We start from the raw sequence: 12,167 nt of genomic DNA, 5'->3' as shown, positions 1-12,167 counted from the left end.
AAAGCAATACTTCCAAATGCCGTTTGGAATACGCATCACCTGACCACTGACGTGTCCATAACCCTCTACTGGTAGAAATGGACAACGCGCTTAGACTTGATGCCAGTCGGCAAATATTCCGCTGTGCATCACGCATATATAAAAATGCATCTTTTAAATGCTCTATAGGCAAAAATATACTGTCCCTATCTAGGGTATCAATATTTTCAGTCAGGGAATCCGACCACGCCAACCCAGCACTGCACATCCAGGCTGAGGCGATTGCTGGTCGCAGTATAACACCAGTATGTGTGTAAATACCTTTTAGGATACCCTCCTGCTTTCTATCAGCAGGATCCTTAAGGGCGGCCATCTCAGGCGAAGGTAGAGCCCTTACAAGCGTGTGAGCGCTTTATCCCCCCTAGGGGGTGTTTCCCAACGCACCCTAACCTCTGGCGGGAAAGGATATAATGCCAATAACATTTTAGAAATTATCCGTTGTTATCGGGGGAAACCCACGCATCATCACACACCGCATTTAATTTCTCAGATTCAGGAAAACTACAGGTAGTTTTTCCTCACCGAACATAATACCCCTTTTTTGGTGGTACTCGTATTATCAGAAATGTGTAAAACATTTTTCATTGCCTCAATCATGTAACGTGTGGCCCTACTGGAAGTCACATTCGTCTCTTCACCGTCGACACTGGAGTCAGTATCCGTGTCGGCGTCTATATCTGCCATCTGAGGTAACGGGCGCTTTAGAGCCCCTGACGGCCTATGAGACGTCTGGACAGGCACAAGCTGAGTAGCCGGCTGTCTCATGTCAACCACTGTCTTTTATACAGAGCTGACACTGTCACGTAATTCCTTCCAACAGTTCATCCACTCAGGTGTCGACCCCCTAGGGGGTGACATCACTATTACAGGCAATCTGCTCCGTCTCCACATCATTTTTCTCCTCATACATGTCGACACAAAAGTACCGACATACAGCACACACACAGGGAATGCTCTGATAGAGGACAGGACCCCACTAGCCCTTTGGGGAGACAGAGGGAGAGTTTGCCAGCACACACCAGAGCGCTATATATATACAGGGATAACCTTATATAAGTGTTTTTCCCCTTATAGCTGCTGTATAGTTAATACTGCGCCTAATTAGTGCCCCCCTCTCTTTTTTTAACCCTTTCTGTAGTGTAGTGACTGCAGGGGAGAGACAGGGAGCTTCCCTCCAACGGAGCTGCGAGGGAAAATGGCGCCAGTGTGCTGAGGAGATAGGCTCCGCCCCTTTTTCGCGGACTTTTCTCCTGCTTTTTTATGGATTCTGGCAGGGGTTAAATGCATCCATATAGCCCAGGAGCTATATGTGATGCATTTTTTTTGCCATCCAAGGTGTTTTTATTGCGTCTCAGGGCGCCCCCCCCAGCGCCCTGCACCCTCAGTGACCGAAGTGTGAAGTGTGCTGAGAGCAATGGCGCACAGCTGCAGTGCTGTGCGCCACCTTGTTGAAGACAGGACGTCTTCTGCCGCCGATTTTCCGGACCTCTTCTGCCTTCTGGCTCTGTAAGGGGGCCGGCGACGCGGCTCTGGGACCCATCCAAGCTGGGCCTGTGATCGTCCCTCTGGAGCTAATGTCCAGTAGCCTAAGAAGCCCAATCCACTCTGCACGCAGGTGAGTTCGCTTCTTCTCCCCTTAGTCCCTCGATGCAGTGAGCCTGTTGCCAGCAGGTCTCACTGAAAATAAAAAACCTAATCTAAAACTTTCACTAAGAAGCTCAGGAGAGCCCCTAGTGTGCACCCTTCTCGTTCGGGCACAGAGATCTAACTGAGGCTTGGAGGAGGGTCATAGTGGGAGGAGCCAGTGCACACCAGCTAGTCCTAAAGCTTTCTTTAGATGTGCCCAGTCTCCTGCGGAGCCGCTATTCCCCATGGTCCTTACGGAGTCCCCAGCATCCACTTAGGACGTTAGAGAAAATACCCCAATAAAGACATAACACACACACCTTGAAAGTATAACTTTAATGCATACATACACACCACCATATACACATACTTACCTTATGTTCACACGAGGGTCGGTCCTCTTCTCCATGTAGAATCCATGGTGTACCTGTTGAAAAAATTCAACTCACCAAATCCAGTGTAGAGGGCTCCTCGGGTAATCCATTTGTAATCCACGTACTTGTAAAAATAAAAAAACGGACACCCGACCACGAACTGAAAGGGGCCCCATGTTTTCACATGGGACCCCTTTCCCCGAATGCCAGAAACCCCCTCTGACTTATGTCTAAGTGGGTTTCTTCAGCCAATCAGGGAGCGCCACGTTGTGGCACCCTCCTGATCGGCTGTGTGCTCCTGTACTGTCTGACAGGCGGCACACGGCAGTGTTACAATGTAGCGCCTATGCGCTCCATTGTAACCAATGGTGGGAACTTTGTGGTCAGCGGGTGACCGAAAGTAACCTCACCTCTGACCACAAAGTTCCCACTATTGGTTACAATGGAGCGCATAGGCACTACATTGTAACACTGCCGTGTGCCGCCTGTCAGACAGTACAGGAGCACACAGCCGATCAGGAGGGTGCCACAACGTGGCGCTCCCTGATTGGCTGAAGAAACCCACTTAGACATAAGTCAGAGGGGGTTTCTGGCATTCGGGGAAAGGGGTCCCATGTGAAAACATGGGGCCCCTTTCAGTTCGTGGTCGGGTGTCCGTTTTTTTTATTTTTACAAGTACGTGGATTACAAATGGATTACCCGAGGAGCCTTCTACACTGGATTTGGTGAGTTGAATTTTTTCAACAGGTACACCATGGATTCTACATGGAGAAGAGGACCGACCCTCGTGTGAACATAAGGTAAGTATGTGTATATGGTGGTGCGTATGTATGCATTAAAGTTATACTTTCAAGGTGTGTGTGTTATGTCTTTATTGGGGTATTTTTTTTAGTAGTAGTACTACAGGTACCTACTACCAGCGGGCCCGGTTTTCCGCCGCATGCTGGTACTAGTGGTTCTCCAAGTACCAGCTTGCGGGGGAGGCTTGCTGGGACTTGTAGTACTACTACTAAAAACAATATTCATAACTTACAACAAAGGCTATCAGCCCCCCATCCGCAGCCCATTGGATGGGGGGGACAGCCTCGGGCTTCACCCCTGGCCCTTGGGTGGCTGGAGGGGGGGGGACCCCTTGATTTAAGGGGTTCCCACTCCTCCAGGGTACCCCGGCCAGGGGTGACTAGTTGGGTATTTAATGCCACGGCCGCAGGGCGCTGTATAAAAGTGACCCCCGGCTGTGGCATTATCTGTCCAGCTAGTGGAGCCCGGTGCTGGTTTCAAAAATACGGGGGACCCCTACGCTTTTTGTCCCCCGTATTTTTGGAACCAGGACCAGGCGCAGAGCCCGGTGCTGGTTGTTAAAATATGGGGAAACCCCTGTCAATTTTTTTCCCATATTTTTGCAACCAGGGCCGGCTCAAAGAGCCCGAGGCTGGTTTGGTTTAGGAGGGGGGACCCCACGCATTTTTTTTAAAAAAATTAAAACATTTCCCACCCCTTCCCACTGAAAAACATGCACGGATCTCATGGATCCGTGCATGCCTATACAAACACGGGATAAAAAAGCAGGTCTGGTTTTTTTTAGCACTTTTTCACGATTTTTATTTCATCACGGCAGTGTTTGGCTATTGTCGGCAGTGTTTGTGTTTTGCATTTTTTAGTAAATTCCCGATTTCTACCAAATTGCAGGCGTATTTGACCGATGGTGTATTGATTCGTGACTTTTTCCTAGGACTTCCAAAATATTACGAATGCCCTCATCACTGCCGTGATTTTTGCTTAGTAAATTACCGAGATGACACTTTGAAGAAAAAACGGCATCTAGGTCAAAATCGGGACCTTAGTAAATATACCCCATTATGTATTATAAATGTTGCACCAGCCAATCAGCTCCCAGCTGACATTTTTCAAACACATGACAGTTGGGAGATGACTGGCTGGAGCACATATGCAGCACGTTTTAAATAGCTGATAAATAGGCCCCTAAGTCTACTAACGCATATAACGAAGCTGCCCTTGTCTTTGTCCAGTTACTAACCTTATCCAAAAACTGAATCTACTGCCGATTATTCTCCTCCTGCCGGTGAGCTGCCAGTGAGCTGCTGGTGAGCTGATAGTAAGCTGCTGGTGAGCTGCCGGTGACCTGTGTGTTCAATGTCTCTGAAGGAGAATGAGGGAGGCAGCAGCACAGCCAAGGTATAGGTAGTTGATACTATTATGACATCACAGCATGACCTCACAGACCCTCCCACCAGACTGGCTAGGACTGGTTATTTCTGGTTTGAGGCCCATTATGACATCACAGCATGACATCACAGACCCCACCAGACCGGCCAGGACTGGTTCTTTCTGGTTTGAGGTGCCTGTTGTCTTTTGCATGACTGACATAAGGGAAATATGATATCACACCTTATTAAAGCTATTACACATCGTAGTATTAGTTATTATTTTTATGGCAGGGTTTCCCTTTAATCTTTGGTTATGTGAGACTTTGTGTAAACCCAATTTTCACTGTGCTTACGTTGTTTTTTAATGTTACAGTGTATAACCTCAATTAAGGAGAAAACACTGCCTCCTTCAGACGTATTGGGATTCTGTTAATTAACATCATATTGGCCATACAACTCTCTCCCTTCCCTTTTAGAATCTGCAGTGAAGCTATGGAAAGTGGTGTTATGTCATGCTGGCTGCTCCTCTGCTGTTGCTGCCTGCCCCTCTGCTGTTGCTGCCTGCCCCTCTGCTGTTGCTGCCTTCCGCGGTTCCTCTCTCACAGTGAAGAGTAGGCCACATTTTTCTGTGCCAGATTTTTGGGGCTCCTCTAAATATCAGGAGCTGGAACAGGTGTCCCCTTTGACCCCATCCTCTTGCCAGGCCTGCATGCGTCTCTGTGACTGCTTCTGTTTGCAACTGTGAGAACGGGTTGGGTATGGTATGTCGGCTGCAGGGATCCTGGCAGAAGAATGCCGGCGGGGGGAAGGGAGGGGGGGCTGCGAGCACAACAAAACCCCTTATGGCCTTGGTGGCTCTCTGTGCTCACCACAGGTTCTATTCCCACTCTATGTGTGTCGTGGAAACCCACGAGTGGGAATAGACCCTGTGGGTTTGCATTCTGGCAGGCAGAATTGTGAGTGTTCGGGATTCTGGTGTCGGCATACTGACCGCCGGGATCCCGAGCGCCGGTAACATAACCCCATCCCATGTGAACACAACCTTGCTTTATTCAGCGTCAGTGACACGGGAGGGGGTTTGATACTAATTACAAATGTTCCCTTATGCAGCGCACTTGCACTTCCAGAGGGGGCGTGGGCATGTCTCCTGGATGAATATATCTGTGCATTAATACTGTGTCCACACTAAATAGGGTTAGATACAGTATAAATCGTTATCCATTAGTCACACCTCATTGCAGTCCATAGTTTTGTCTCAGAGTGGGTAAAACTAATTTTCATTTCACGATGAAAGGCAAAAACCAATGCATGTGCTGTAAAATACTAGCGCTACGGTAATGACAGATTATTACATTATAAAAAGTAAGCTGCATCCGTACAACTGTGCACAAAAACGTGCAATTCCTCCTTCAAGCTTCTACTCTCCAATAAAGTGTTGTTGAAGAAATACGCCAGACATACACTATTTTCCTCATATTACACATGGTTTTGGAGCTATCCTGAGGATTTTGAGTTGTCCTCCATGACTACAGTAGAAGTGTCTGTGTGGTAGTACCTCAGATGCAGGATTTAAAAGTGGACTAATACAATATTGTTTTAAAATATCCATCTTTGTTTATCTATCACCCCTCTACTTCTCTTACTGTACAGTGCACACATCTGTCTCTTCTACTCGCTGTCATTTATCAGCCCCCAGACCTACTTTGTGCCTGACAGACATATTTCTTATCCATCCTGCTCTTATACTAGTGGTAGACTTTGCTGTCACAAAACGTTTCTACTTACTTCTCTTTGGTCTCTGTCAAAGAACCCTTAGGTCCTGATTCAGAAGTGGATGAAAATGCAATACTGCATGCAAGCAGCATTGTATGTTCATCCATTCTGAAGGAGGGACATGCAGGAGATGTCTCAGTAGAAGTGACACCTCCTGCATGTAGCTACGATCGCAGCACTGTGACAGATATCGTAAGCTGGAATCCAACATCGCTAGCACAGTTCTACGCAGATGGCCAGTTGAGTAAGCTGGAGCTTACTCAGTTGAACGACGGAAGTGGGTTCTGCGAGGCTAGGCAGTGTGCATGGTGACACGCAGATCCCAGGATTTCCCCTCCCAGAAAACGGGGGAAACACATCAATCAGGCAGCAGCAGAAGAGAAGTGCAGGTGATATTGCAAGGTGCATGCACAGAACGAACCTTGAGTGGCTGCAGATTTCCGATAATTGGGAATCTGTACTGCGTTCTATTCTGAATCAGGCCCCTAGTCTCTACCCACCGTGACACACTCTCACTTGACAGCATCTTCTCTGCTCCATCTCTAGCTTCCCAAATGTAACATTACACCTGTCTGCCCAAAGCCGCCATCAGGGTGATATGGGAAGGTACTGGTGTATGGGTTCTAGACTGACAAGAAGGCCCAGTGATAATCCCGGTGGCAGGAATGCAAACTGCTTCTGTTCCATTCCGTGTTGGACTCTAGTACCAAGACCTGGCAAAACCTCCCTTTGTTTCCTAGCTATGCTGGGAGCAGGGACGTGCAGGCAAGGGAGGCAGTGCCTCCCCTGTCGTTAATGATTACGATAATACAAAGAAGATACTTATGACACATATTCTGTGTCATAAGTATATACTTTATATTAATGTAATAATTTTTACATTGTAAAAATGGTTTAAATTAGTTTCAGAGGCACCGAGAGTGGTGCCTCCCGCAGCCAATACTAAAGGGCAGGAAGCAGGGGGCGGGGCCAAGTAATAGGCAGTAAAAAGGCCATTAAAAAAAGCAGTATAAGCGGCACTAGTATGAGTGCCTCAGTGACAGGGGCATGCTTTCAGCCCATATGAAAGCACACCCCTGTCACTGAGTCAGATATGATAGGGCGCTTCACTAGGACTGACTCGCTCCTTACCCATCCCGAGAGAGGCCCTGCCCTTCACATGTTCTCCTGCACTGCACCTCAGCCGGCCCTACCATTCATCCAGGTAAGGCATCACTTGGTCCGCCAGCTACCTCGGCACTTTCAGTGTCTCCTGTGACCCCCCTCTCCAGGTTAGTGTCCCCGCCGTCCGCCACTCTAGTCAGCAGCGCAGAGAGTCGGCCGGTGTGTATGTGGTGTGTATATCCCGCCATCTCCCGTGCTGAGCGCTGGACTGGTGTGTATGTGTGCTGTCCAAGGGCTGCCCTGCTCCCTGTATTTAATCTCTGCCAGCAAGATGTGAGGGGAGGGGTAAATTAGCGCATGTGTGCTGGTGTATAGGGGGTTGATTACTACGAGTGTGCCAGGGTATGGTGGGGAGGGGGTTTCCTGCGTGTGTGCCAGAGTATAAATGTGGGGGGGTTATTACTGTATGTGTGTTGGGTATAAGAGGAGGGGAGGGGGGTTATTACTGTGTGTGCCAGAGTATAAGGGGAGGGGGGGTAGTTACTGCACAGAGGCGTAACTGGGGTAGGGCAAGTGGGGCACGTGCCCTGGGCGCCTTGGCAGGCCCAGGAGAGGGGGGTGCCGCCGGCGGCCAGGGCATCATGCCCCACTCGCCCCTGTCACGCCGAAATGTGAGGGGAGGAGAGCGCAGCATCTCTCCTTCCCCTCACCGCCGCTGCCAGCAGCGCTGCGTGTGTCCGGTCTCCGGCGGCGTTAGCCAATCAGAGCTTGAGAACAGGCTCCTGATTGGCAGCCGGTCCGCGAGCTCTGATTGGCTAGCGAACCGGCGCCACACAGCCGCCGGAGACCTGGAGCAGTGAGGGGAAGGAGAGGCGTTGCGCTGCTCTGCGCTGCTCTGCGCTGCTCTGCGCTCTCCTCCCCTCACATATCAGAGGAGAGCCAGTGGAGCCACAAGCAGTGAGTGACGGGGGTGGGGTGGGAGAGAGAGCACAGTGGGGCACGTATCTGACACAGTGGGGCATGTAACTGGCACAGTGGGGCATGTATCTGGCACAGTGGGGCATGTAACTGGCACAGTGGGGCATGTATTTGACACAGTGGGGCATGTATTTGACACAGTGGGGCATGTAACTGGCACAGTGGGGCATGTATCTGGCATAGTGGGGCATGTATTTGGCACTGTGGGGCATGTAACCGGCACTGTGGGGCATTGTAACTGGCACTGTGGGGCAATGTAACTGGCACTGTGGGGCATGTAACCGGCACTGTGGGACATGTATCTGGCACTGTGGGGCATTTATCTGGCACTGTGGGGCAATGTAACTGGCACTGTGGGCCATTTTCAGTGGCCACACCCCTTCTGGTGCGTGGCCACACTCCTTCTGGACTGTGGCCATGCCCATTTTTCGCCACGCGCGCCTTCGGCGCGTGCATATGCTCCTTTTGGTGTGTTTTTTTTTGGGGGGGCGCCATTTTCCATCTTGCCCTGGGCTCCGAAAACCCTAGCTACGCCTCTGTTACTGCGTGTGTGTTGGGTATAAGAGGAGGGGAGGGGGGTTATTACTGTGTGTGTCCCGGGGTATAAGGGAGGGGGGTGATTACTGCGTGTATGCTGGGGTATAAGGGGAGGGGGATTACTTCGTGTGTGACAGGGTATAAGGGGAGGGTAGGAGATTACTACGTGTGTGCCAGGGTATAAGGGGAGGGGGCAATTACTGACGTTGTCTCCATCAACTGGCCTGCAGCTAATTCTGCTTCCATGCCTCCAGACAGACTATCTGCTGCTCTCCTTAAACCTGGGCACCTCTGCTGCCCAGACCCTGACTGCCGCTGCTCCCCAGACTACGCGGGCATTGGCGGCGGCATTGGACTGGGAATTAGTGGTGGGGGAGGTAGCTGGTGGCGACTTTAGCAGGCAGTGGCAGCTGGCTGGGGCGGCAGTACAGTAGCGGGCACTGGTGGTGGCGGTAATGGGCATGCCTCACCAACCACTGACTTCACCGCACGCCACTGGCTAGGAGCAGTGTCGGACTGGGGCATAAAGGGCTACCGGGGAGTGAAATGGTAGGGACCCATGTTTAGGGGTGTGACCAGCTGCTATAGCGGTTTGGCTAACCATTAGAGAGTGTATGGTCTGTGCCCCTTGATAAATATGTATAGTAAATACTGCTAGTACCAGATTAATAACAGTAATACACTGTAGAAAATATTAGAGATGAGCGGGTTCGGTTCCTCGGAATCCGAACCCGCCCGAACTTCAGGTTTTTTTACACGGGTCCGAGCGACTCGGATCTTCCCGCCTTGCTCGGTTAACCCGAGCGCGCCCGAACGTCATCATCCCGCTGTCGGATTCTCGCGAGGCTCGGATTCTATCGCGAGACTCGGATTCTATATAAGGAGCCGCGCGTCGCCGCCATTTTCACACGTGCATTGAGATTGATAGGGAGAGGACGTGGCTGGCATCCTCTCCGTTTATAGAGAAGAGAGTGAGACTAGAGTAGAGAGAGACACAGTATTTACTTTAGTAATTTTGGGGAGCATTAGGAGGAGTACTACTACTTGCTGAAGTGATAGAGTGACTGTATATCTGACTTGTGGGGGAGACAGTGGGGAGCAGTTAGAGTCTGAGAGCAGGAGTACATATTTTAACATACAGTGCACACTTTTGCTGCCAGAGTGCCACACTGCCATTGTGACCACACTGACCAGTGACCACCAGTATATATTGTGATTGTCTGCTTAGGAGTACTACTTGCAAGTTGCTGATAGTGTGACCAGTGACCTGACCACCAGTTTAATTAATCACCACCAGTTTAATATATATATATATATATATATAATTGTATATAATATATATATAATTGTATACCACCTACCCGTGTTTTGTTTTGTTTTTTTCTTCTTGATACATACTACTATAGTAGCTTACTGTAGCAGTCTGCGGTGCTGCTGAGCTGACAGTGTCCAGCAGGTCCGTCATCAGTCATTACATAATAAATATATATACCTGTCCGGCTGCAGTACTAGTGATATTATATATATATATATATATATATATATATATATATATTATTAATTTCATCTCATTATCATCCAGTCTATATTAGCAGCAGACACAGTACGGTAGTCCACGGCTGTAGCTACCTCTGTGTCGGCAGTCGCTCGTCCATCCATAATTGTATACCACCTACCCGTGGTTTTTTTTTTTTCTTTCTTCTTGATACATACTACTATAGTAGCTTACTGTAGCAGTCTGCGGTGCTGCTGAGCTGACAGTGTCCAGCAGGTCCGTCATCAGTCATTACATAATAAATATATATACCTGTCCGGCTGCAGTACTAGTGATATTATATATATATATTAATTTAATCTCATTATCATCCAGTCTATATTAGCAGCAGACACAGTACGGTAGTCCACGGCTGTAGCTACCTCTGTGTCTGCAGTCGCTCGTCCATCCATAATTGTATACCACCTACCCGTGGTTTTTTTTTTTTTACTTTCTTCTTGATACATACTACTATAGTAGCTTACTGTAGCAGTCTGCGGTGCTGCTGAGCTGACAGTGTCCAGCAGGTCCGTCATCAGTCATTACATAATAAATATATATACCTGTCCGGCTGCAGTACTAGTGATATTATATATATATATATTAATTTCATCTCATTATCATCCAGTCTATATTAGCAGCAGACACAGTACGGTAGTCCACGGCTGTAGCTACCTCTGTGTCGGCAGTCGCTCGTCCATCCATAATTGTATACCACCTACCCGTGTTTTTTTTTTTCTTTCTTCTTGATACATACTACTATAGTAGCTTACTGTAGCAGTCTGCGGTGCTGCTGAGCTGACAGTGTCCAGCAGGTCCGTCATCAGTCATTACATAATAAATATATATACCTGTCCAGCTGCAGTACTAGTGATATTATATATATATATATATATATATATATTAATTTCATCTCATTATCATCCAGTCTATATTAGCAGCAGACACAGTACGGTAGTCCACGGCTGTAGCTACCTCTGTGTCGGCAGTTGCTCGTCCATCCATAATTGTATACCACCTACCCGTGGTTTTCTTTTCTTTCTTTCTTCTTGATACATACTACTATAGTAGCTTACTGTAGCAGTCTGCGGTGCTGCTGAGCTGACAGTGTCCAGCAGGTCCGTCATCAGTCATTACATAATAAATATATATACCTGTCCGGCTGCAGTACTAGTGATATTATATATATATATATTAATTTAATCTCATTATCATCCAGTCTATATTAGCAGCAGACACAGTACGGTAGTCCACGGCTGTAGCTACCTCTGTGTCGGCAGTCGCTCGTCCATCCATAATTGTATACCACCTACCCGTGGTTTTTTTATTTTCTTTCTTCTTGATACATACTACTATAGTAGCTTACTGTAGCAGTCTGCGGTGCTGCTGAGCTGACAGTGTCCAGCAGGTCCGTCATCAGTCATTACATAATAAATATATATACCTGTCCGGCTGCAGTACTAGTGATATTATATATATATATATATATATATATTAATTTCATCTCATTATCATCCAGTCTATATTAGCAGCAGACACAGTACGGTAGTCCACGGCTGTAGCTACCTCTGTGTCGGCAGTCGCTCGTCCATCCATAATTGTATATCACCTACCCGTGTTTTTTTTTTTTTTTCTTTCTTCTTGATACATACTACTATAGTAGCTTACTGTAGCAGTCTGCGGTGCTGCTGAGCTGACAGTGTCCAGCAGGTCCGTCATCAGTCATTACATAATAAATATATATACCTGTCCGGCTGCAGTACTAGTGATATTATATATATATATATTAATTTCATCTCATTATCATCCAGTCTATATTAGCAGCAGACACAGTACGGTAGTCCACGGCTGTAGCTACCTCTGTGTCGGCAGTCGCTCGTCCATCCATTATTGTATACCACCTACCTGTGGTTTTTTTTTTCCTTTCTTCTTGATACATACTACTATAGTAGCTTACTGTAGCAGTCTGCGGTGCTGCTGAGCTGACAGTGTCCAGCAGGTCCGTCATCAGTCATTACATAATAAATATATATA

The sequence above is a fragment of the Pseudophryne corroboree genome, chromosome 6, assembly GCF_028390025.1.
Source record: "Pseudophryne corroboree isolate aPseCor3 chromosome 6, aPseCor3.hap2, whole genome shotgun sequence".
Classification (NCBI taxonomy): domain Eukaryota; kingdom Metazoa; phylum Chordata; class Amphibia; order Anura; family Myobatrachidae; genus Pseudophryne; species Pseudophryne corroboree.
This window is presented reverse-complemented; position numbering follows the sequence as displayed.